General features: G+C 36.3%; 1 long non-coding RNA gene across 1 annotated transcript; it reads left to right on the forward strand.

Moving 5' to 3' along the window:
- The first annotated feature begins 1,479 nt into the window (after positions 1 to 1,479).
- Positions 1,480 to 18,532, forward strand: LOC115032117 (uncharacterized). Its single transcript, XR_003837750.2, has 4 exons — positions 1,480 to 1,542; positions 4,135 to 4,238; positions 13,274 to 13,389; positions 18,372 to 18,532. It is a non-coding gene; the product is annotated as an uncharacterized LOC115032117 (long non-coding RNA).
- Positions 18,533 to 24,895: the final 6,363 nt, after the last annotated feature.

A 24,895-nucleotide genomic window follows, 5' to 3' on the forward strand; every position in this document is an offset into this window, starting at 1 on the left:
CACACATATACAATAATAAAGAAAAAAAGACATAATAAGAAATAATAGGAAAAGAAAAAAGAAAAGTCAGGAGGGCATAGACAGGATTAGAGGTAGGATAGCAGTGAGGGCCTGAAAGAAGGAAAAAGAAGAGTGAAAGAGATGCCATTCTATTTCAACTAAAATTACACAGAATAAAAATATATAGAACAATATAAATGAAAACTAAGGTAAACTAAAACATGATAGGGTTTTTGCACAGCTCAGTGCAAGTGTACATAAGCAGTTTAAAAACATGGAAAATATGAAATAAAAGAATGAGTTAGTTAGATGTCTACTAAGTAAAACAAAGGATATAAGGACAAATCAAGATGTTTTTGTTAATGGAATAATAAATATTTTCCAGACACCTAAAATGATTGACAGAAGATGGATTTTAACAAAATATTGTTCAATACCAAAATATTAAAACCAGAAACAAAATTTCAAGATACTTCAAGAGTGAAATCAGGTTTCCAAAAAAGATTTATTCATATAGAAAAAATGTGAACAAACAACATGAGCAAAACCAAATACAATCTAAAAAAAGCCAACGATGTAACAAGATCATTGTGAATATATCAAATGTTTACATCTTATAAACACAACAGTCAGGTAATTTGAGAGAACGAAAAGATGGCTTAGTTGGTAAAGTGATTGATGCAGAAACATTGAGACCTGAATTCTAATTTCTCAGACCCTACCTCATAAAAAGCCTAGTTTGGCAATCACTAGTGTAATGCCAGCTATGGAAATCAGAGACAGAAGGATACCACACCTGTCTCAAAAGATGAAGTTTGGAGAATGGTAGAGCAAGTTATCCAGCTTCAAGTTCTGGCCTTGACCATTCATAGACAAAGCTCCTTCTGTAAAATGTCCTGTCTACTTAGGAAACATATTTCTATTTTGATTATTCTGCATAAATTATTATTTATTGGTCTTCATACAGTCTTTGTCTATGTTGCAAACCTCACATCCTTTTCAAGTGTTGTCTTTTGTATGTCTTGTTACTACTACTTGTCAACAGAAATACTTAACTATTTTCAATGATTTTATTTATTTATATGTACAGTCATGGAGATCAAACTCAGAGTATCACATTTGTTTGGCAAATACTCTACCAGTAAGCTACATCCATTGTATTTTCCTTTTTGTAATTATTAATATGTTTTGTATTTTATCTTAAATGGTAACCAATTGAAAAGGCATAAAGATATTCTGCAACTTTATCATTGGTAAATGTAACTACATCATATCACATTTACTTCTTTACTCTACCCAGAATTACTCTCTGTGAATATTACAAAGAAACGTCAATGCCTTTTGAAATCCTTCAACTCAATAGCATTTATAGAATGATGAGTCTTACGCATTGAAGGGAGTTGTCTTGGTTCTCTTGAAGGATTCACCTACCTGGGAAGGCTGTACAACTAAGAGATTTCTGTTTTATTTCATAGGCCTGTTTATTGTTCTTCCAATAATGCAGTTCTGAATAGTTGAAATTTTATGTGGCCTTAAAAACCTGTAAGTTTTCTCACTTTTCTGCCTTAAGATTATCTTGTCTTTTTTTCTTTGTACTACTATATCCAATTGTGTGTGTGTGTATATATATATATATATATATATATATATATATATATATATATATATATATATGTGTGTGTGTGTGTGTGTGTGTGTGTATGTGTATATATATGTGTGTGTGTGTAGTGTGTGTGTGTGTGTGTGTGTGTGTGTAGCATGAATTTTGGCTACTCCACTTATGCTCACAGTGGGTTGTGTGCTTCCAGCCAGCCACTCATCACTCAGCAGCTCTTTGGATCAGAGACTGAAAGACACATATACATTACCTTATTTTTAAAATGCCTTGGATAATTCAATGACTGGGCACTTCCTTATTTTAATTTTTTTTGACTGGGCACTTCTTATACCTGCTACCCTAGGCCCAATCTGGGAAGTGGCCAATGGCCACTTACCTGAAATCTCACATGGCTAGTTGGCTTTATTTCTTGCAGCTCCCCTATCCATCTGTCTATCCTTGCATCCTGGCAAACCTCTAACCCCTGCCCGTGTCCTAGCCCATACAATTCTAAGGGTCCCACCCCATCTGCCTTTTCCCAGCCATTAGCTGCTGGCATCTTTATTGATGATCAAAATCAACTAGGGACAAGGACCCCTAGTGTTTGGACATGCAGATTCTCAATCAAATCAAAGCATTAGAACCAATCTGCAACATATGTATGTATGTGTGTGCATAAAATACACTCCTAATTATATGGTTGTCTAGTAAGTTTCTAGATATTTTGGTAGAAATTTTGTTAAATGTGTTTGGGAGACAATAATTTGGGGACACTGGATTGTGTAATCATTGGATATGGGTACCATTAGCTTAGATTTGACTTTCCTGTGGTGTATGTATATTATATTGTGTGTGTGAAGATATTTTTGTTTTTCATCTTTTAATGGATGCACTAACTTGAGCTTGAATGTTTACATGCTTATTTTCTCTTTTAAAAACATTTCTGTTATATAATATATGTACAGGGAACAATTAAAATTTAGTAAATAATTCTGACAATTGTCCAGAGGTCTATATATTCTTTCTTTATTTGAGACAGCGTTTCAAAGAGACCTTTGTTGCTTTGTGGTCTTAAACTTCTGGCAATGATCTCTTCTTAAACTCCAAAGTGCTGAGAGTACAAATATGTGCCCCTGAGCCTGCTATATTCAGTTATTAATGGTTTTGAATCAATGCTGGCCAATATTGTTTCATTTGGTTTTAAGATAGTGATAGGCAAATACTTTCTAAAGGCCTTCATTGCCATATTTTTTCTTTTAAAATTATTTTTTATTAAAAATAGATTCATCTCTCATATAACACATCCCAACTACATTTTTCTTTCCCTCCACTCTTTCTACCTCCCTCCACCTCACCTCTCCCCCAGATCCATTTTCCCTCCATTTCCTCTTCAGAAAAGATCAGGCCTCTAAGAGGGAAAAACTAAACACAACAAAACAAGATGAAATAAGACAAGGCAAAAGTCCTCATATTGAGGCAGGATAAAGAAATCTAAATGGAAAAGAAAAATCCCAATAGCAGGCAAGAGTCAGAAATATATCCACTCCAACTGTAAGGAGTTCTGCAAAACACCAAGCTAGCAAGAATAATATGTCTGTAGAGGTGCAGGCCCAGGTTATAGCTTCACTCTCAGTACCAACCATGATGACAGCCCCCCAATCCCCCCCCCCCAAATCAGTGAAGTGTCTTGTCCAGTTGTCATCACAGGGGCTTCCTATATTTTCCAGCAGCAGATGTGAGTGGATGCAGACAGAAAGCCTAAAATGGAAGTCTCTATTGGGTTTCTCCTCTTAGAGATTGGGAAACCCCATGGTTGAGGGGGAGGAAAGATTGTAGGAGTCAAAGGAGATAGAAGATACCAGGAGAATTTGGCACACCAAATTAACTAAGCAAGACTCACACAGATTCATATGAAAGTCTTTAATGTGTTTATTCTTTTATTTGGCAGTAACATCTATTCTAACTTCCTGCCTCAGATCCAGGCTTATACCATTACTCCACATGAATTACAGCCAGCTCTTATGAACCATGTTCCAGGAGAACAGGGAATGGTGAAAACTGTCCCTAATCCCAAGATATAAAGCCTTTAGTCTCTTGTAATGTGACAGGCATCTGTGTTGTTGCCTATTTTGTTTGGTGTTAGCTATGTTAGTCTTCCATATTACACTGAAAACCTTCTATTTTAACCAGTGTCTGGACACACCCATGTAAATAAGTCTTATTAACAGTATATTTACCAATTACAGATGCAACAACAATTACTCTCTCTTTTAAAATGTCTGGATAACTTAATTGTCCTAGGAACAGAAGAAAATCATTAAAATTGCAATCTATTGTTTCAACTTCACATTCTCTAAGCCATAAACTCTTGCCAAAAACTTTAGCTTTATTTCATTTAAATTTTGAGTGAGGATGTTTTTATTCAGTATCACGTTATTTATATAATAGAAATTAAGGAGATGAACAAGCATATCAGCTGGTAATATTTTATGGAATACTAATATTTTTCTCTCTCTTTTCATTGAACGACGATGCAGTGTGATATATTCTTAGAGAAAGAATTGAATCTGTTCTTTGGGTCCATGGCATATTAATCCTAGAAGGTATTTTCCAGTGCTGTTGCTATATACATTTTTATGAGGTAGGTATCAGTTTCCTTCTACATAATTTTAACTTTAGAAAAATCAGGATTATATACTAAATGTTCTAGTTTCATTAATAACCTATTATAAATTTATCATCCAAAAATATATAGAAAGCTGTATTTTTAGCTTGTTCTGCCAGTTAGGGAATAAGTTTCATGAGTTTGCTGCCTGCTGTGTAAATTCCTACTTCACTTCTGTTGTTTTATAACTACAGCTTTTAGGCTACCTAGGGAGTCCTTTAGTTCTGCTATTACAGAATTTGGTGAAGGGGATTATAATGGATGAACCTGAGCTTTTGGATTCTGAGCATGTGAAGAAACTATTCAAAATGTTACTCAATTGCCTGCAAGTTTGTGTTTAAATTGTTGAAAAAATGGTATGAGTACTTTTGACTTTTTTATTGTAAGGTGGAGGCATCTTGTTTTGTAAACTGTGAATATAGTAGGCTGACATCTATGGAAGAAGACAGAGTGTTCCTGCAAAGCAATAAACTTACTCAACTCAATGCAGAAGAGAAACCAGATCCCAGAGAAGAACTAAAAGAGCTACCTATGATGTCCAACATGGAAAGAGATTTCAGTTCTTTGTCAAGAGAATCTTAAATGATCAAAACTATAATATAAAGGATGATAATGATTTAAATTCATTTAACACTTGTTCTTTTATTGCAAAGACTTGGTGTATCTTCAACAGGTGGCAAGCTGACCAGTTTATTCCAGCTTCTGAACACTGACCATTTCCTATGAAATTATCACCTTTGTAATATTTTTGATTCCCTTAAACCAGCACCATCCAAACATAGCTTGTCCCCAGAATACCCAACACTTTTACCTTTGTCTGGAATAAGCTCCACCTTGTTCCTCTCTGCCATCCTGCTATGTCACTACTTCTAATTTCAGAGTGCCAAAGCATAGTTGGAAACAAGAGTTTCTGCTTTTCTTTTGCAGAGTTTATTTCTGCTTCTATTTATCCTTTCCCTTCTGTCTAGACTCCAGCTAATAGGGGTTCCTATTCCAACCCTTGGAATCATCCCTCTTGGAATGGTACCAAATAAAAAAAAATGCTTGAAGTGAACCATCACCTCCCAACTGCTCATTTCTTTTCATATCCAATTTAGATTCTATATTCCAATTTTAGTGTTGTCTCCTTATGAGTACTCAAGTATTTCCTATTTTTCCCTTATTGTTATATATGCTTCTAAAACCTTTAGCATTATTCCTACTGTCAGTCTTTGCCACAGCCACAACAGATCAGCTGTTAGGAGTGTGGTGGAAAGTAAAAATAATTCCAAAATGTAATACCCAAGGTACACTTTAATTCATGAATTTGGATAACTCTTGATACTAAATATCCAGCCTTAGTATTAGGTTTCCATGGTAAATCTCTTTTACTTTTCTTTGGAAAAACAAAAAACAAAAACAAACCTAAGACCCAAAACAAAAACAATGCTTCCTACATTCTAAACTGATAGGCTGCCTCAGGCTTCACTAAATGAAAGCAGAGGGTGTGTCATTCCTCTGTACCTAAGTGGATACATGTATTTGCTGTTTATTTAGCCTGTCTTCTCTCCTTTTATAATTGAAGAGATAACTGTTCCTGCTCCTCTAAGGGTCTTGTTCCTCTACCTGGACTCTTCTGCTTTGCCGGTTCCCATTTCAAGATTCATCTACTTCATGGACCTTGCAACATTTAGCATAGCAGCATCTTTTTGCCTTGCTATTTTTTCAAGGCAAAACTATATCCCTACCTCCTCCTATTTTATATTCAAACCATGTCAATTTGTTTTCTCCCCATTCTGTTCCACTGCCATAGTTTGGCAATCAGCAGTTTCTAGAGTTTGAAAACAGCTCTCTGTCATTCTTTCACTTAATATTTAGGGCATTTAATTCTGCTTGCTATGTTCTTGTTTTTAAAAAACTTTCCTGACTTCCATGTACATATTTTCTCCTAAAACTATCTTCAAGACACTTCGTCTGGCTTGTCCGATTTTGGTTTCTGCATTATTCATTTTTTGGGTAGGTGCTTGGCCTCTGTGGCTGCTGTTCTTTTTGTATTCTCCTTAACCAACCTATTGTCATACTTTAAAATAGTCTACTGATTGGTATTTCTCATGTCTGTCTCCTATTTATTTCTGATCTTCAGTAAAATATTCAAATTACTGTTACCATTCCTACACATTGTTGTATACTAGTTCTCTTCCAATATTATCTCCCAAGGAAGCTCCTTAAGACTGAAGATAAAGCTGGGCAGTGGTGACACATGCCATTAATCCCAGTACTTGGGAGGCAGAGGCAGGAGGATTTCTGAATTCAAGGCCAGCCTGGTCTACAGAATGAGCTCCAGGACAGCCATGGCTACACAGAGAAACCCTGTCTCGAAAAACCAAACACCAAAAACCAAAAACCAAACACCAAAAACCAAAAACCAAAAACCAAAAAAAAAAAAAAAAAAAAAAAAAGACCAAAGATAAACAGCTCAATGTAGCTCCAGGAAGTGCCTGAAACTGATCAGATTCACAAGGCTCCTACTTTCCAGAGTAAGCTGTAAAGATACTGAAGGCTACTCTCAGGCAAACCAAACTGCAAAGAAGTGAGAGAAACCAGACCAGCTGCCTAGAAAAGGCTCTGACCAAATGAGTCAACTGGAAAGCTTTCTCTCCAATCTTGTTGATCTGCCCCAAGCTGTAAAGTGTATTCCATTTTCCTAGATTTTGTGAGTTGTCACCCATGTTGGGGTGATGCAGCTATTTTTGAGTCACTTCTCCTCTTGTACGGGACTGCTCACACATATTCTTATAAGGAACCCCAACAAAATGCATTGGCTCATTAAGCTGGACTTTGGTGGTATCTTTTCTTTGGCCTGTTTTAGGTTCCCTGCCTGGGGTGAGTAGATGATATGTCTGTTACATCTCCCCAGGAAATATCTTTCACACAACCCATATACAATAGTATGCATCCAACACATGTCCTAAACTTAAAATATCTAAAGTGATATTTCATAGCATCGACTTACTCTTTATTAATTCAGTTTTCCAGTTCTAGGTCATGCACATTTTTCCATACAGAATGTGCAGCAGAAACAAGCTATTCACCCTTAGTTACAAATCATTTCCCAGTAATTTATTTTCATGATATAATTGTGTCTCTTTAGTCTGTAGCAAAGGCTGGCCTCAAATTTGAATTGATCCTCCCACTTCAGCCTTTGTAATGCTGAGATTACAGTTGTGAGCCAGGCAATGTGAACATGGAGTGCCTTTGTGTCCTGTGAGCTATGACAGTAGTGTCCCCCAGCTTTGTTGAATGATCTTTTTGCTCAACAAAACATATTACTTCATAGATTTGTCAAATTCATTTATTTTTTTGCCACAGGAAAGATTTATTGTAGCTTGTGTGTTGTAGCTTTCAAGTTGAGCCTGCAATATTTTCCTTCATTTATTTTATCATCTATTATGTTGTTTCCATGAGTAAGTGTTCTAATTTATTTTGAAGTTCCTTATAAGACCTGTATGCCCCAGAGTCATTCAACCTATCAGAACACATTGTTACCCCTCTTTTCCATTTCTACTTGTTCTTTCTACTTCATGACCTCATATGTACTTTCCCTGTGTTATATGACTTTCTTGGAAAGATGTGAATGAATGACTATTTACTTTTGTTGTAGTTGATTATTCTGTTCTAATCTCCCCAGTGGTAGCGTGAGTTCCTTAGTACCCACTCCAAAGGCCTGAATTTTTTAATGAAAGACACATACATACAGACTTATATTTAAAATGTCTTAATCAGCCCATTCCCAAACTTCCATGTTGCTAATGCCTTCCCTCTGATACTCCTGAATTATTACTTACTAAAATGTATATTCCATCTTTGCTTCCCCAGACCCAATAGGGCGGGGTCCTCTTCCCTGACTCTTACATGATTGGTAAGCTTTCTCTTCTGCCACTTTCAATCCTGGATCTTATCTCTTTCTTGGCATGGTCAACTTCCTGAATTTCTTGCCTGGGAATCCTAAAAGTTCTGCCTCTGGCTCTGTGCATAGCCATTGGCCACCAGTAACTTCACTGACCAAAGCCACTGGGCCAGGAACTCTCAGCATCTTACATGTAGATGTGTAAATTCCCATATAATTTTGGGAAGCCAATTAACATAATACTAGCAATAAACCAAATACACAACATAGTTCAGTTACTGCTGATCAAAGAAATACTTAAGGCTGACTTGCCTCACCAGTGTATTTATTGGAGTTACAAGAGCATATGTTACTCAGAGGTTAAAAAATATTAACCCCTGCATGTGAAGTGATTTTAAGAAGTTGTATTCCCAGGTGCTGCCAGCACCAATCAAGTGTCTCTTCCTCCCAGCAACTGTTCAAGCTTTTGGGGATGGGCCTCATGGATCTCAAATGGTTCCTGAGTCTCTTGAGCCTTGTAAGATCCACTGACTTGTTGAGAGTCTTGTGACTCTATATTCCCCAATGTACTGGCTAGTTTTGTGTCAACTTGACACAGCTGGAGTTATCACAGAGAAAGAAGCTTCAGTCGAGGAAATGCCTCTGTGAGATACAACTGTAAGGCATTTTCTCAATTAGTGATCAAGGGGAAAGGCCCCTTGTGGGTGGGACCATCTCTGGGCTGGTAGTCTTGGTTTTATAAGAGAGCAGGCTGAGCAAGCCAGGGGAAGCAAGCCAGTAAAGAACATCCCTCCATGGCCTCTGCTCAGCTCCTGCTTCCTGACCTGCTTGAGTTCCAGTCCTGACTTCCTTTGGTGATGAACAGCAGCATGGAAGTATAAGCCGAATAAACCCTTTCCTCCCCAACTTGCTTTTTGGTCATCATGTTTGTGCAGGAATAGAAACCCTGACTAAGACACCCAAGTCTAGTAGGAATTGTTTTGGTTCAGAGGGACTAGCTACACAACTCTCTGCCATTTAAACCACCCAGAAGACAGTAAAGCCACCGACTGCTTCCAGGAACACTCCTCCATTACTGGTGGGATGGCAAGCTGGTACTATCACTCTGGAAATCAGTTTGGTGGTTCCTCAGAAAATTGGACATAGTACTACCTGAGGATCCAGCAATATCACTCCTCAGATCCAACAGGTAATAAAGACACATGCTCCACTATGTTCATAGTAGCCTTATTCATAATAGCCAGAAGCTGGAAAGAACCCAAATGTCCCTCAACAGAGGAATGGATACAGAAAATGTGGTACATTTACACAATGGAGTACTGTACTACTCAGCTATTAAAAACAATGAATTCATGAAATTCTTAGACAAAAGGATGGATCTAGAGGATATTATCCTGAGTGAGATAACCCAATAAAAAAAGAACACACATGATATGCACTCACTGATAAGTGGATATTAGCTGAGAATCTTAAAATACCCAAGATACAATTCACAAACCATATGAAACCCAAGTAGAAGGAAGACCAAAGTGTGGTTAATTCAATCCTTCTTAGAAGGGGGAACAATATACCTATGGAAGGAGTTACAGAGCCAAAGTGTGGAGCAGAGACTAAAGGAATGACCATCCAAAGACTGCCCCACCTGGGAATCCATCCCATATACAATTACCAAGCCTAGACACTATTGTGGATGCCAAGTGCTTGCTGGCAGGAACCTGATATAGCTGTCCCCTGAGAGGCTCTGCCAGTTCCTGACAAATACAGAAGGAGATGCTTATATGTATCATAACTGACTTGCACTCCTACAATTTTAAGTGCACATTACTTAAAAGTCTCAATATTTATCTATCTTTCTTTTAAACATCAGTGAACATAATTAAGACACAAATGTTGTATCTGATATATGTGTGTGATCAGAAGGAATATAAGTTGTGTGTGTGTTTGTTCAGAAGGTATATACAGTACACTGTGTGTGTGGTTCTACACAGGTTCTTGCATTTTCTTGGACTTTTGAATTTTGTTTAGATATATCACAGACTTCTAAAGGGTAAACATTTATTGATTTTAAGAAGGTAGTTTATATGTTGTCCATGTTTTATTTCTGTTGCTGTAGTAAACTATCTTGACAAAAAGAAAGTTACAGAAGAAAGGATCTATTAATCTTATAATTTCAGGGTATATTCCACAGTGGTTAATTTTGATTGCCACAGGGAATTTTTGATGAAGAACTTCCTCTGTTGCATTGGTCTATGGACATGTTTGTGGGGGCATTTCTTGATTAATAACTGACTCACTTACAGATAGTAAGACCACTGTGATAATACCTTGATGGGGATTAGATTAAATAAGGATTGGAGTATACGTTTGAGTGTACGGGATGGGAGTGGAGTTGGTCTTTATAAGAAACCTAGTTGAATGTGATACGGGAAGTAAATCAGTAAGCAAGATTCTTCTGTTTTCTGTTATCACCTCCTATGTTAAATTTCTGCCTTAGCTTCCCTTAATGATTCATATGTAATCCATAAGCTAAAATAAACCCTTTCATTCCATGTTGCTTTTTATCATAGTCATTATTACAGCAATAGGAATTAAGCTTGAACACAGCCACTATCTTTGGAGGACTTAAAGCAGGAACATCAAATAGCCAGCAATATCATATGTATAGTCAGGAACATAGAGGAATGAATGCATTCAAACTGCTTTATTGCTTGAGCTTACTTTAATTTCTCCACTCAATTCAGGATTCTACACCTAGGGAATAGTTCTACCCACACTGGACTGGGTCTTCCCCCATCAATTATCTTTAGGCAATTCTTTACAAACATTTGAGCAGGTGAATCCAATGTAGACAATCCTTTATTGATATTTTATTTCTATGTGAATTGAGGTTGTGTCAAGCCAAAAATTAAAATTAACCATCTCAATAGTTTTGATTCATTGATGGTAGCTTGTACTGGACTTTTCTTTTTATGGGAAAGTCGTTAGTAAATTTTTATTTTGTTTCAGCTATGCCTAAGTGTTTGAATTGTTTATTTTTGCTATAGTCTAATTATCTTCCCTGATCACATGAAAATGTTTTTAAGAATAGTAAAATTTTCTAAGGACCAGAAGCAGCCTATAGGCATAATGCAATGAGTTTCACATCTTGTGAATACTAAATAATAATGGACAGTTCACAAACTCCCTGCATGCAGCTGACAGTACTTTTTGTTGTTAAAGCTCACTTTCTGTTTTCACATAATACAGGAAGCTGCATTTTGATACTTTCTTACACTGTGGTGGCCTTTTACTACCAGGAAAGCATGCTTTCCGTACACCTAAGAGATTTATTTACATTGTTTCATTTGACTTTTCATAATCTTCTGATCCCTTGTGGACAAGTAGTGTGACATTCATACTGTGTAGAAGCCACTGTTTGCTTCTGCTGTAGCTTTCTAAAAATTCAGTTCATTTTGTCTATGAAAACAAAACAAACACCTAAAAAACAAAACATCAAAAGAACCAATGTCTAAATTTCTGGCAGGCTAGATTTGCAATGTATTAGGGTACTTTATTCAAGATTCTAGCTCTCTTTGGACCACCCAACAAATGCTTGCCATCTGGCTAGCCACGACAGAACAATAATTCTCACTACAAGACCAACCATCACTTGGTCACTGGACAAATGCTACCTACCCAGCTGACCACTGCAATTCAATGAGAATAGGATCTCATGACAAGATGAAAGCGGGCTTTCAAATGATTTTTAAAGTGAATAAATCACATCTATATGTTTTTAATGCACTTATTTTGTGTGTCAAATCAGTTAGACCTGATTTCTTGCCATGTTACTTCTCCTTGCAACATAATGCCTGTCTCAACACAGGTTAAGTTTACATTTATTACTGACTCCAAACAGCTTGCCTAGAATTGAAGTAAGATCCATTGGTTGTGGTCTGTGAAGTCCTTACGGATAGAGATATAACTAGTATTTCAGCAGGCTTCTTGTATAACAAATGATCTGGTTCAGAAAGCTAGTATATTCACAAATTTCTGAAGACATGAAGAAGATATTTTATTTCTTAAATAAAGAAACATTATTTACTGGGTAAGGCAACTATTTTCCAGTAGCTTTAATAGTATAAAAATCAAATGGAGAATATATTATATGACCTTTAAATACTGAATGGAGCTTTATAAAGTAATCATTAAGCAACATTAAGAATCATAACACTATGTAATATGTTACATGTGTGATTATATATATGCAATATTATATGTTATTTATAAAACTGAACCCACTGATAGAATGATGGCTTTGGCCTTAAGCGTTAATGAGTTAACACAGAAACTAATTCAGTTTGAACAAGGCTTTGTGTGCTAATAATAAAAGAAATATATTGAAATATAAGCAAGGGCGAATATTCAAGAACTTACATTGAGCTTTAATGCACCTAATTGAAGTGCACTGAGATGATTCCTGTAATGGATGTCAGAATTAATAGGTGCAGTCTATGTGGGAGAGAATAAAAGGAAAGAAGGGTGGTAATTTGTGCCAAAAACATTTACTAAGCAATTGGGGGTCTTTTAGAAATGAGCAAAAGGAGAAAGTATGCAGATTTCCTTAGATTATGTTGAGTTTCCTTCCTATATTTTGGCAAAGTCTATTGTTTTTCTAGAACTACTTGTCTGTTCTCTTCTTAGCTCTCTGGTATTTACAAAGGACCAGGTAGAATACTCAACACTCAGCTCTTATTTTTAATATTTGAAGATAATCCTACATAGAAACAGAATGTTTAGGGATTATTTGCTCATTCTGCTTCATTTCTAATTCATACCCAACATTAGCTGTGTTAATTAGGTTAGAAGTAAGAAATAAGGTCTTTTAGCTCTTTACCACTTACCATTAGATACTCAAATTTCTTCCTTCAGTAATTTGGTTCAGAAGTCCTTTAATTTACATCACTGATGGGTCTCCCTTAGTTCCTGCATTTTTTATGATAGAGGTATCCTAGCTTTTAATTGTTCCATAAATAATGCCTGCATGTATCTTTACAGACAGCAAGTTTCTGTACTTCTTGTGAAATTCTCAATACATAACCTCTTCTCTTGTTACTGACTCCCCTCTGTTTCTCTCATTTCATAGAACTAATGCCTACACCATTGTTGAACTGCGCCTTAAGAAATAGCAAACGGATGTTGAATATCATGACTTAAGACAGAAAGAGCAACCCAAAGAAGGAAGCAAGGGGAAAATGAAAGGTAAAAAGAAAAATGGAATGAGGGAAATCAGGGGAGAGAAGGAAATTGCATAATTTAATGTGTGTTACAGAAGAACTTCAGTGTAGCTGCCAAAATCTAAATTGGCTGCTAATGAGCTTTAAAATCCAGTGTTTCATGTGTTTTATTTGATTCACATTTTTTTTACTACAATGTCTCCACATCAGACATTTAGGAAATCTTTGAGTGAATGAAAACTGAATAAATGAAGTGGTTCTACCAATACATTTAAAGACAATATCTTATCATTCTACATAATTTAACATAATACCAACTCAATTCTCTTTAGAAATGCGACCTCTCAATGGCTCCTTTGTTGAGTACTTTTCATAGATTCATGCACATTAGAGCTTGAACACATTCTCATCTGGTCTCTTCAGTCTATAGAAAGACACGGGGCTAGTGATGAGAAATAGGTAAGTGTTGCGGGAAATACTAAAAAAGAATTGCCAAGTTCCCACACTCTAGTCAGCGACTCTGTCCTGGCAGGGCTGGAGCTCCTGAGTTCCCTTCATTGCCCTGCCAGCCCCACACAACAATGACCATCCACCCAGCAGTCAACCACCACAACACCCAGCAAGAACACCCAGTAGGAACAGAACTCTAAAAGCTTATAATTAAGAAGTCAGATTTACATATCAATATATTCTCAATTCACAAGATACCACTACAATAATTTCAGAACCAATTGATAATAATAAAAGCCACCCACCTAGATTAGAAAAATTATCCCAATTTTTCTAGTCATAACTACCTGTGGCTATTTAAAGCCACACTGGTTCAGGATCTTCTTCCTGTCTGTCCACCTCCATCTTGCCTTCTTTTCTCTCCTCTGTCACTCTCCATCCCTGCAACTCCTAGCTCTGCCTCCCTTTTCCCTGTCCAATCACAGGTCTCTTGCTGCTCTAATATTTTAATGTAACTGAACAGGGAAAATCCTGAGACATGTAAGTGAGTTTCCTATAGTAACATCTTTCAAATACAATCAAATCTAGTCAGGAAAAGGCATATTTCAAATAAAACAACATATTATTACTAAGGTTTATGGTGTGTGTGTGTGTGTGTGTGCATGTGTGTGTGTGTGTGTGTGTGTGTGTGTGTGTGTGTGTGTGTGGTGTAATCAATTGTTCTGGCACTACAATATGAACTAGACCATAAGATATGCTATCCTCTTACCATAAGATATGCTATCCTCTAACCCCCAAACTATACAGGATGGATTGGAAAAGGTTTATGAGATCAGAGGTAACTCTGATGTTCCCATGGCATATTCAAGCATGCCTTTCTGTTTCCCAGAAGTTCTGTAAACTGTTTGTGAGCTGAGAAGGTAGGTGTTACAAATATATCTGAGAAATTTAAAACTGCGAGAGTAAACAGGAAGTTCATTTCTCTGATTGGAGAAAGAATTTTGGTGATTCCATTTGACTGACAGTCCTCCAATTTGATCTGTAAGAAGCTTTTGCAAATGTTTACTACATGATAAAAATGGCCTTCCCAGATACAGGGCATCATGACTTTGGTTAAACGTAGCATGGCACTTTCTACCTGTGGTCTAGAAAATAGGCCCATCTTCTTAAATGACAAAGCAAAACGTAAAAAGTGTTTTTTACCAACTAAATAACACACTCTTCCTGGAAGAGTTCTTCTTACTGTTGTTATGTGTTCTTTTGTACAGTAACCACCAATGTTTCTTGATTAAAGGAAGCCACGAGATGCTCTGTAGATAGACTTAGAGGTATGGAGAAAATATAACAAGAGACCCAATTAGTATCCTTGGACCAATCATCACGCACTCTTACTAAGCCAGATGAGATTTTATTTCTCATTTTGATTTTCAACTATGCTGATATCTAGTTGAAACTTCAAGAAAAATGGAATTCTTATATCACTCATATGCAGACTCACTTATATATCATGCTGCAAGAATTCTAGCTGTCAGCAAATCATCATCATATGTTCTGTATCATAACCATCTGTTGGGCACTTAGATGAATCCTCCTCAGAGTCTTGCTGACTTCTGATCTTCCTACCTTTGTCTCTTTGTCAGCTCAGTACTTCCAAACTTCTAACAACAGTTAAAGTGACCACTGAGATGAGAGAATGGGAGTTAGACCTCTATTAGTCCAGAAGAACTAGAGGTCTTTGCTATGGTTATATTATATATGTATATGTAAAATCCACAATAAAGAAATACCATTATACTCTCCTCTCCAATGCTCTAGTCTACATATTTTGATTTGAATATCTGACTATGTCTAAATCTACTTTCTCTTGGCCTCTTTTGAAATAATTGGATGTGCTTTTAGTATGACATGTTGGATTTATTGTTGGTATATGACTTATTTTCTATACATTTTCATTTATATTATTTAAGAATTATATTGACTTTACTACATTTTATTTATCAGATCAGTCTATTTTCCAATGATATTATGCCACATAAATGCTATGATATTATGATTCTTCTATCAACAAAGTCTATTTCCTGTTGTTCTTTATTCTGTTGGTATAAGAAAACTTAAATTTTACCTTAAATTTAAAAATAAAAAATTTCAACACATGCTATAAACCATATAAAATATTTTACTATTTTACTTTGTTTAATTTTTTATTTTTAATTGACTCTAGCTTACATGAGTATTGTAAAAAATTGTCAGAAAGTCTCCTATATATTCTTTTCTCTTTCCCTTAGTGTTAATATCTCACACAGCATAGCATAATTTGTGTCAAGGAGCTTAACATTTGCCTGATGCTATGAACCGAACCAAAAACATAATTAGAATTCTAACAGCTTCAGGAAAATTCAAACAAGAAATATTTTTGGAATAGACACCACACTGTCATTAATTCTTTTGTGTAGAAAAAAAAAATACAAAAACCTTTTTACTTGATGTTAATTATTTTCTGTCTAAACAGTTTCTTTTATCATTTCTTATAGCAATCGACAAAGGTTTTTAGGTTTATTTGTGTGAAACTTTTTCAGACTAAGTTTTATTTCTTTTTAAGTGTGTACATGTGTGGTATGTGACATGCATGAGTGTGTACATGTCTGTCCACAGGACTGTGGGTGCATAACTCTACAAGTGTGTGCATAGATGCCCAACCACGTGAAGGGCCAAAGTTGACCTTGGGTACCTTCTCGGTGAATGCTCTTCACTAATTGAGAGACAATAGCTCTTACTGAGCTCAATGATTGATGGTGTAGCATCAATCATTCTTCCTGATGTTAATATTATAGGCCCCTGACACTCTGGCCAGCTTTTTTTTAATTGAGAATTTTATTCATGTATACAATTAAGTATAATGATGCACATCTCCATTCCACCTATGCCTCTTTCAACTCCCCACTGTACTCCCAATACCTTCTCCTCACTTCAATACTTTTTCCCTTTCGATAACACACAAAAGCCCATTTTACATAGGCTATGTGCACCCAAACTCTAGAGCTCACACTCATTGACCTGTCCCCCAGCACCTTAAAGTTTAGTTTTAGTTTTAAAGAATATTTCTCTAGATATGAAATGTGAGGCTTTACATGATGCTCTTTTAGGCCTTGTTAGATGGCTTTCAATTTTCTCTGGCTTTTCTCTCTTTTTACTTCTCTTTCTCTCTCTCTCTCTCTCTCTCTCTCTCTCTCTCTCTCTCTCTCTCTCTCTGTGATATTTGTTTCTTTTCTTGAATATTTGTGGATGTCAAAGGGCAGACTATGGTATCTGTCCTCAAGCATCTTTCACAAATGTTTTGAGGGTGTGGTCTCTCCTTGATTGGCCTAGAACTTGGCCATCTAGGTCATCTAGTGCAAGAGTTCTTAATGAAATTGCCTTTCTATAGATTCCATCTTTTTATTGCTGCATTGACAGTCATAAAAGGGCTACTGAGAGATCCTCTTTTAAGCCCATTTGAACATTTTCATGAAAGGAAATTTCTCTTATATGTTTAATGTGCTATCCTAGCTGCTTTATAGTGAACAACCTTTGATGATCTAGGTAAATAAAAAGGCATCTTTTCTGAAATCTGATAAAATTTCATAAGATATAATATTTTGGCTGGAATATTTTAGAAAATTTGGGAAATTATTGGTTATTTTTGTGTTGAATTCATAGGAAGAGAAGTTAAATTACTCCTGACTTGAAGGTGACAAGGATAGCAGAAGTTAAATCAATAAAAATAATATCAAGAATAAGTTTGTAAAGTGACCATTTGTTTGGATAGAGATGTAGTGATGGGAATGGGTTTAATGGGATTTAGAGTACAGTTTTGAACAATTTAGATTTAGCAAGGCTATAAGAATTCCAAAGAAGACGCAGAAGTTAGAGATTCTGAGGCCAAAATTTTGTAAGTGTAAAAAGTTAATAGTTTAGAAGGCTTTAGAATAATAACATTCACTGTGAAATTTCAAGCAAAGCATAAAATGTTCTGTGTTTTCCAATATGTTCTCAGATCTTTGTTTCCAAGTAGCATCTTGTAGAACCAATGATCTATGGAATATATTTTAACAACTCTACTCTGGGAAAAAAACGGAAGCCAGTGACTAATTGGGGGTGGGGGTGATTAGTCACATGGACTAAAATAGTTTGTAAAGGTTATTTTGGCAGGGGAATGATTTGATGAGAAAGAGCCTGGAGGCCTAGGAAACAGATGGGAGCCTGTTGATATCAGCACTTAAACAGTTGGGGATGAGGGTCCAGATGAAGGATGACAGTGGGAATCAAAATGAATATGTAGATGCAAGGGAGTGTGAAGGACAAAAAAAAAATCATCACAGATCACCCTTCATTTTAAAGATATATGTGATAAGATGTCAAAGTAAAGAAATTCAGTATAGGTGAATATATATATATATATATATATATATATATATATATATATACAAATTCATATGGATAAAACTAAAATAGGAAAATTCATATTCATTTCATTTCAAAGACTTAATTTGTGCCTCTAAGTTTCTTCCTCTCTTGTAGGTTCCTAGGTTGATTTCTAGTGCTGTGAAAAAACATTCTATTTAAGAAAAATTTGTGGAAGAAACAGGCTATTTCACCTTCTACTTCCATTTCTGAATTTTAAGCATGTGAAGAATATTCCTCATCACTGAAGGAAGTCAGAGAAGACACTAAAGCCAGAAACCTTGAAGCAGATCCTGATGGTGAGGCCATGGAGGAATTCTGCTTACTGGCTTGCTCTCCATGTTTTTTTCAGTTTGCCTTCATATATGATGCAGGTTGATTCCAAGGAATGGCACTGAACACAACAGGGCTGGGGTTTTTCCACATCAGCCAGTATTCAAGAAAATGCCTCACAGACATGCTTACAGGACAATCTTTAAGGGGGAATTCTTCAATTGATATCATCTCTTTAATGACTCTAATTTGTGACAAAGTGGCAAGAAAACAAAACCTGATCCATATAAGTAAATTAAGAAAAGATTGTGTCATGCAATATTATAATTAATATTACTAGAATATAGATCTGAACAAAAGGTCCAGTTTTGGAGAGATGGTTAAGCTCTGTTCTTGCAGTTCTTGTATCGGAACTTGATTAGATTTTGTCACCTATACAGAGCCTCAAAACTATCTATAACTCTAGTTTCAGGGTATCTTATATCCTTTACATGTCTCTGTAGGATGATATATGCACATAGTATGCATAGAAACACATAGTGATACACACACACACAATTAAAAATGTTTACTGCAAAATATGTATACATAGTCTTCTGCAATGGAAATGGCTTCAGTTAATTTAAATATTATAAGATCCTTATAAAGGAATTACATATAAAATTTATGATACACAAAATACTATCATGTGATATGTAATTGGATTCATGATATGAGCAGCTATGATGCATTTTGGTGATAACAGGCATAATTAAAAGACTCCTCCTACATTGTTTTACTCATGAAAGTATGGCTGCTAAAATCAGACAAACTTTTGAAAACAATTTAAAAGGAAAAATAAATACTGCCATAATATGTGTGACTTATCTTTTTGCCATTGTATACTATTACAGTAAAAGTAAACAACAATGATTTAGTGCCTCACAGTATGTGAGTTTTATGTAATTACTAAATAAATATCACTTATTAGTGTATGCTAAATTAACAGTTTAGAGGCTAACTGTCTATCAAGTCACTGTATTATTTGGTTTCTGATAAGGAATAGATCTTGATGGTATCATTATGATAGGAAACTTCTGAGGCTATAAAATGGGAAGAAAAGAAATCTATCACATTTTCTTTATTTATTCTTCAGCGGAGGGACAGCTAGATTGTTTCCAGTTTCTTGTGATCATGAATAAAATTGACTAAGTATCCTTGTAATAGGATGGAGGGTCCATTGATGGTTTGTTTTTAATAATAATTTGTTCTTATGAGAACAAAATTGTATCAAGATACCAACATCTTAACATCTTCCTAGGCCAATGTTCTTTGAGGTCAGTTGCCCTACACGAGGCTTAGCCACTTAGCCATCCCATATTAACATTCTTCACTAAGGCAAAGGACACTATCAATTGGATAAAATGGTAGCCTACAGAATTGGAAAAGATTTTTATAAACTCCACATTTGATAGAGAACTAATATCCAAAATATATTAAGAACTCAAGAAACTATATATATAAACTACATATATAAAGAAACTCAAGAAAAAATATATATACACACACAGATATAAACAAATAATTCATGGGGTAAACAGAATTCTCAATAGGGAATATCAAATCGCTGAGGAATCTTTAAAGAAATGTCTAACATAATTAACCATCAGGGAAATAAAAATCAAAACTACTTTGAGATTCTAACTTATGCCTGTCAGAAGGGCTAAGATCAATAACACAAGTGACAGCTCATGCTGGTGAGAATGTGGAACAAGGAGAACATTCCTCCTCCGCTGCTGGTGGGAATTCAAACTTGTACAATTACTAAGGTAATCAACATGGCAGTTTCTCAGAAAAGTGGGACTCAATCTACCTCAAGTCCCAGTAGTATAACTCTTGCCCATATACATAAAGGACCCTCCATCCTATTACAAGGATACTTAGTCAATCATTTACTCATGATCGCAAGAAACTGGAAACAATCTAGTTGTTCCTCTGCTGAAGAATGTATAAAGAAAATGCAATAGAATTACACAATAGAGTATTACTCAACTGTTAAAAAAAAAGACAACATAAAATTTGCAGGCAAATGGATATAACTAGGAAACAATCATCATAAGTGAGGTAAGCCAGACCTAAAAAGACAAATATGGTAGGTATTTACTTATCAGTGAATATTAGCTCTTAAGTAAATGAAATCAAACTACACCCACAAGAAGTTAGGTAAGGAGGTGGGCTCCAAGGGGACACATGGATCTCCCACATGAAAGGAGAAATAGAATAGATTTAGTGGACATTCTGGTTATGGTGGGGATAGAATCAGGGGGTGGGGAACTGGTGGTTGGGAGATATGGAGTAGAGAGTTTAGAGAAGAAGCTAGAATTGGTGTGAAGAATAGGGCGGGGGTGTATAACTTGGAAACCTAGTGAAGCAGAAACCTTCTGGAATCTATGAGTGTGATCCTATTGAGGATTCCTAATAATGGAAGATTAGGAGTCTGAACTGATACCTTCTTGTAGCCAGGCAAAGGTCCCTATGGTGTGATTGGTTTTACACCTGTGAGCCGTTGACTGAGATGATCGCATGGAGATCTCTAGACAAAGCAGGCTGAAGCTAGGACAAAGGGTTCTTCTCAGTAAAATGACAAGAAGGGACAACCTCTACAAAGCTCATTGAATTTGGAAAGTTTGAGCTGGTACCTATAGATAGCCTTACCCTACATCTCATCTCTTGAATACAGGAAGGTATTCTGCAGGATACAGAAATACAAATGTGGATATCAAATCAGAGACAAAACATTTGACTTACAATTTGTCCTGCTTGCAAGATGTTCTGTGGCAATGGTGACATACAACTCTGGGGGTGGCAAACCAATTTCTGATTTAACTTGAAGAGGTAACTCATGCCAGACATTGCTTGGATGTCCAACTGGAAACTGATAGCCCAGAGACTTTAAGTAGAAGCAAATACAACTGTCTATTGAAAATGATGAAATTGCTCCTAGTGATAGCTTGTTATACTCATAGATTGGATAGACTGGTACCTTGCCTAGTCAATATAATGCTTCTTCCAACATCAGATAGAAGTGGGTACAGAGACTCACAGCCAGACATATGTGAAGAGAGAGTTTTAATTGGTAAGGGTCTCCACCGAGTCCATTGTCCTGAAGCTCAGGGACTCCCACAGAAGTGAAGGCAGAAGGTTGTAGGAAAAGTCAGATGGGATGGAGGACATAAAGAGAGCAACTCACTGAATCAACTAAGCAGGGATCACATGGACTCACAGATACTAAATCAACAGTCATGCAGGCATCAAGAGTCTGGACCAGATCTTCTGCATATATTTTATGGCTGTTAGCTTGATGTTTCTGTGGGACTCCTAACAGTAGGGATGACTTGTATGCCTGCTCTTGAGACTCTTTTCCTCCTGCTGGGGTACACTGTTCAGCCTAGGTCTGAGGGCTTTTGCCTTGTCTGATTATATTTTGTTTAGACCTATTTACTTGTTATCTCTAGGGGGCCTGTTCTTTTTCTGATGTGAGATAGAGAGGGAGTGGTTCTAAGGAAGAGGATTCCTATGTGTAGGGGGACAAGGGGATGAGAAGGAGCTGAGGGAGGGGAAATTCTGGTTGGGTTGTATTATATGAGAGAAGAATCTACTTACACACAAAAAGAAAAGTTTAAAAAATTTCTGCTTTCTGTGAAAAAAAACAAAACAAAACACCACATACATTCAAGACTATATCTGAACCCCAATAAAAATGTTCATGTTTAAATCTCATTGTTAGTTTGCTCAATATGAAACAGATCTGACAAAGCAAAGTTGTGTAATCTATTTAAAAGATACTATTTTAAAACAAGTTAGCACAGTAATGACAGAGAAAAAAATGGACATAGAATAAGTAAATGCTTTATATAAGGAGATACAAATGAATGCTCCTGTCAGAGAAAATAATTAAAAACAATATTTTGAAAGACAATGGATAACTTGAAATAATATTTGCAAAAATAATGATTGTAATAGTAGGGTTGGGGAAAAAGGAATTAAAAACGAGAATACAGTGATATCACCCTTGCTGTCAGAGCGATCTATGGAAACTAGGCAGAAAAAAGCCATGGTCACAAGTGAAATAATAAATTCTACTCCCATTTGTGGTTCTCATTACCAGGGAATTGCATTCAACCAAAAACAAAAGAAAACTGAGAAGAACATGAATGTGTTTAGGAAACAGCAGGACCACTTATAAGACATCTTTTTAAAAACTCAATGAGAGACAGACCTGGGATAAGGGAGATGGCCAAGAATCAATGGAGATGACCTTAGCTGTGATTTACTACATTAGGGATATGAAACCTGAAGAGGCCACTTCCTGTAGTCATGCAAGAAGCCCAGTAGAACAATAGAAAGACCAGCCTACCCACAAAGCCTTCATTCAACCCAAAATTTATCCTGTCTATAAGAAATGCAGACACTGGGGTTGGAGCAGTGGCTGAGGGAATAGCCAACCAATAACCAGCCTAACTTGAGACCCATCCCATGGGCAAGCACTAATCCCTAATACTATTAACGATACTGTGTTATGCTTACAGGCAGAAGTATGTTGTCCTCTGAGAGGCTCCACCCAGCACCTGACTTAGACAGATACAGACACCACAGCCAAGCAGTATACCGAGCTTGGGGACTCATGGAAGAATAGGAGGAAGGACTGCAGGTCTCAAAGAGATAGGAACTCAAAGGAAGACAGGTCTCAAAGGGGTAAGAACAACAAAGGCAACTAACTTGGATCCTTGGGGCTCTCAGAATTTGAACCACCAACCAAAGAATATACTTAGGCTGGATCTAGGCCTCCCTGCTCATATGTAGTAAATGTGTAGCTTGGTCTGCATGTTGGTTTCGAACAACTGGTATGATGGCCATCCCAAACGCTGTTTACTGTACATGGGATATGTTCTTTTAGCTAGGCTACCTTGTCTGGCCTCAGTGGGAGAGGAAGCACCTAGCCTTACAGAGACTTACAGTGTCAGCATGGGGGGGGGGGGGTCTCCCTTTCAGAGGAGATGAGGAAGGAGGATGGTGAAGAATTGTGGGAAGGAAGCAGTGAGTGTGATATAAAGTGAATAAGTAAAAAATTAAAATTAAGCCGGGAGTGGTGGCGCACGCCTTTAATCCCAGCACTCGGGAGGCAGAGGCAGGCAGATTTCTGAGTTCGAGGCCAGCATGGTCTACAAAGTGAGTTCCAGGACAGCCAGGACTATACAGAGAAACCCTGTGTCGAAAAATCCAAAAAAAAAAAAAAATTAAAATTAAATAAAAAATTAAATAGCTTGTCAAGTAGCAACTAAAAGAAAGGAAGGTTTTATAATGGCACGGAATTGTTTTCCTTAAAGGAAAAGTCTTGTCAATAATTTAGTAAGCCTTGTCAATAATTTCCTATGATAATATTGATACTAATACTATAATTAAAAGGAATTTAGTGACATAGGAAAGGAATAATAGAAACACAAGTCCTGTGACCCATTTGAATAATGTATGTTAAGACACATGACACAGGTTTGTAGCTTGCTAGTTGGTTGGCTCAATTCTGAGAATTTCTCAGTTATCTCATGTGTTCTCGATATTCCTGCTACTTCTTATGTTCTTTAGCCTTTTCATTTGGTCTATAAGTCTGCATGCTTTGTGTCAATACGTTTTATGGATCATCTGTGCATTGCTGCCCACTTAAATACAGGAGTTTTGAAATTTTTATGTCTCAGCCTTGAGCTAGCAATCACTCAAAAGCACCAGAAACAGCCTTTTCACTTAAAACAAAACAAAACGAAACAAACAAACAAAAAAATAACAAAACAAAAAACTACCTTCCCTTAATCCAAAGGGATAATATTTCCAAGTACTATATAATGTATCTAGAATTTTCTATGTCCAGTAAGTCATTTCAAGTATTTACCATAGTACTGTTATTCACTTAAATATTTCCTGGCAACCATGTTAGTGGATTTCGTGCTGAGTAACATGCCCAAATAAAAGAGCAAATTCATCAGGCTGAGCAGAAGCACTAACTGAAACTCAAGCCGGTTTCATTGTGGGACAGCTGCCTTCTTCTCAAAGGAAAAACCTAATTTCCTGAAAGCCTTGTTTAAGTTCTAGGAAGAACTTAATTATAAGAAGCAAAACTGGGGAGATGCTTTGGAAAAAGGAGCGTTTTGGTCCCCTTTGGTAAAGAAAGAGATGGCAAAATAAGATAAAAATGTGAGCCATTTATGTAGTACAGTCAGTAACGAGTGTGTTCTCAGCTTTTGAGTCCTCTTAGGAAAGATTTCTTTTTTTTTTTTTTTTTTTATATATTTTTATTACATATTTTCCTCAATTACATTTCCAATACTATCCCAAAA

This window comes from Mus caroli, unplaced genomic scaffold (genome assembly GCF_978045245.1).
Source record: "Mus caroli unplaced genomic scaffold, Mus_caroli_1 scaffold_9, whole genome shotgun sequence".
Classification (NCBI taxonomy): Eukaryota; Metazoa; Chordata; class Mammalia; order Rodentia; family Muridae; genus Mus; species Mus caroli.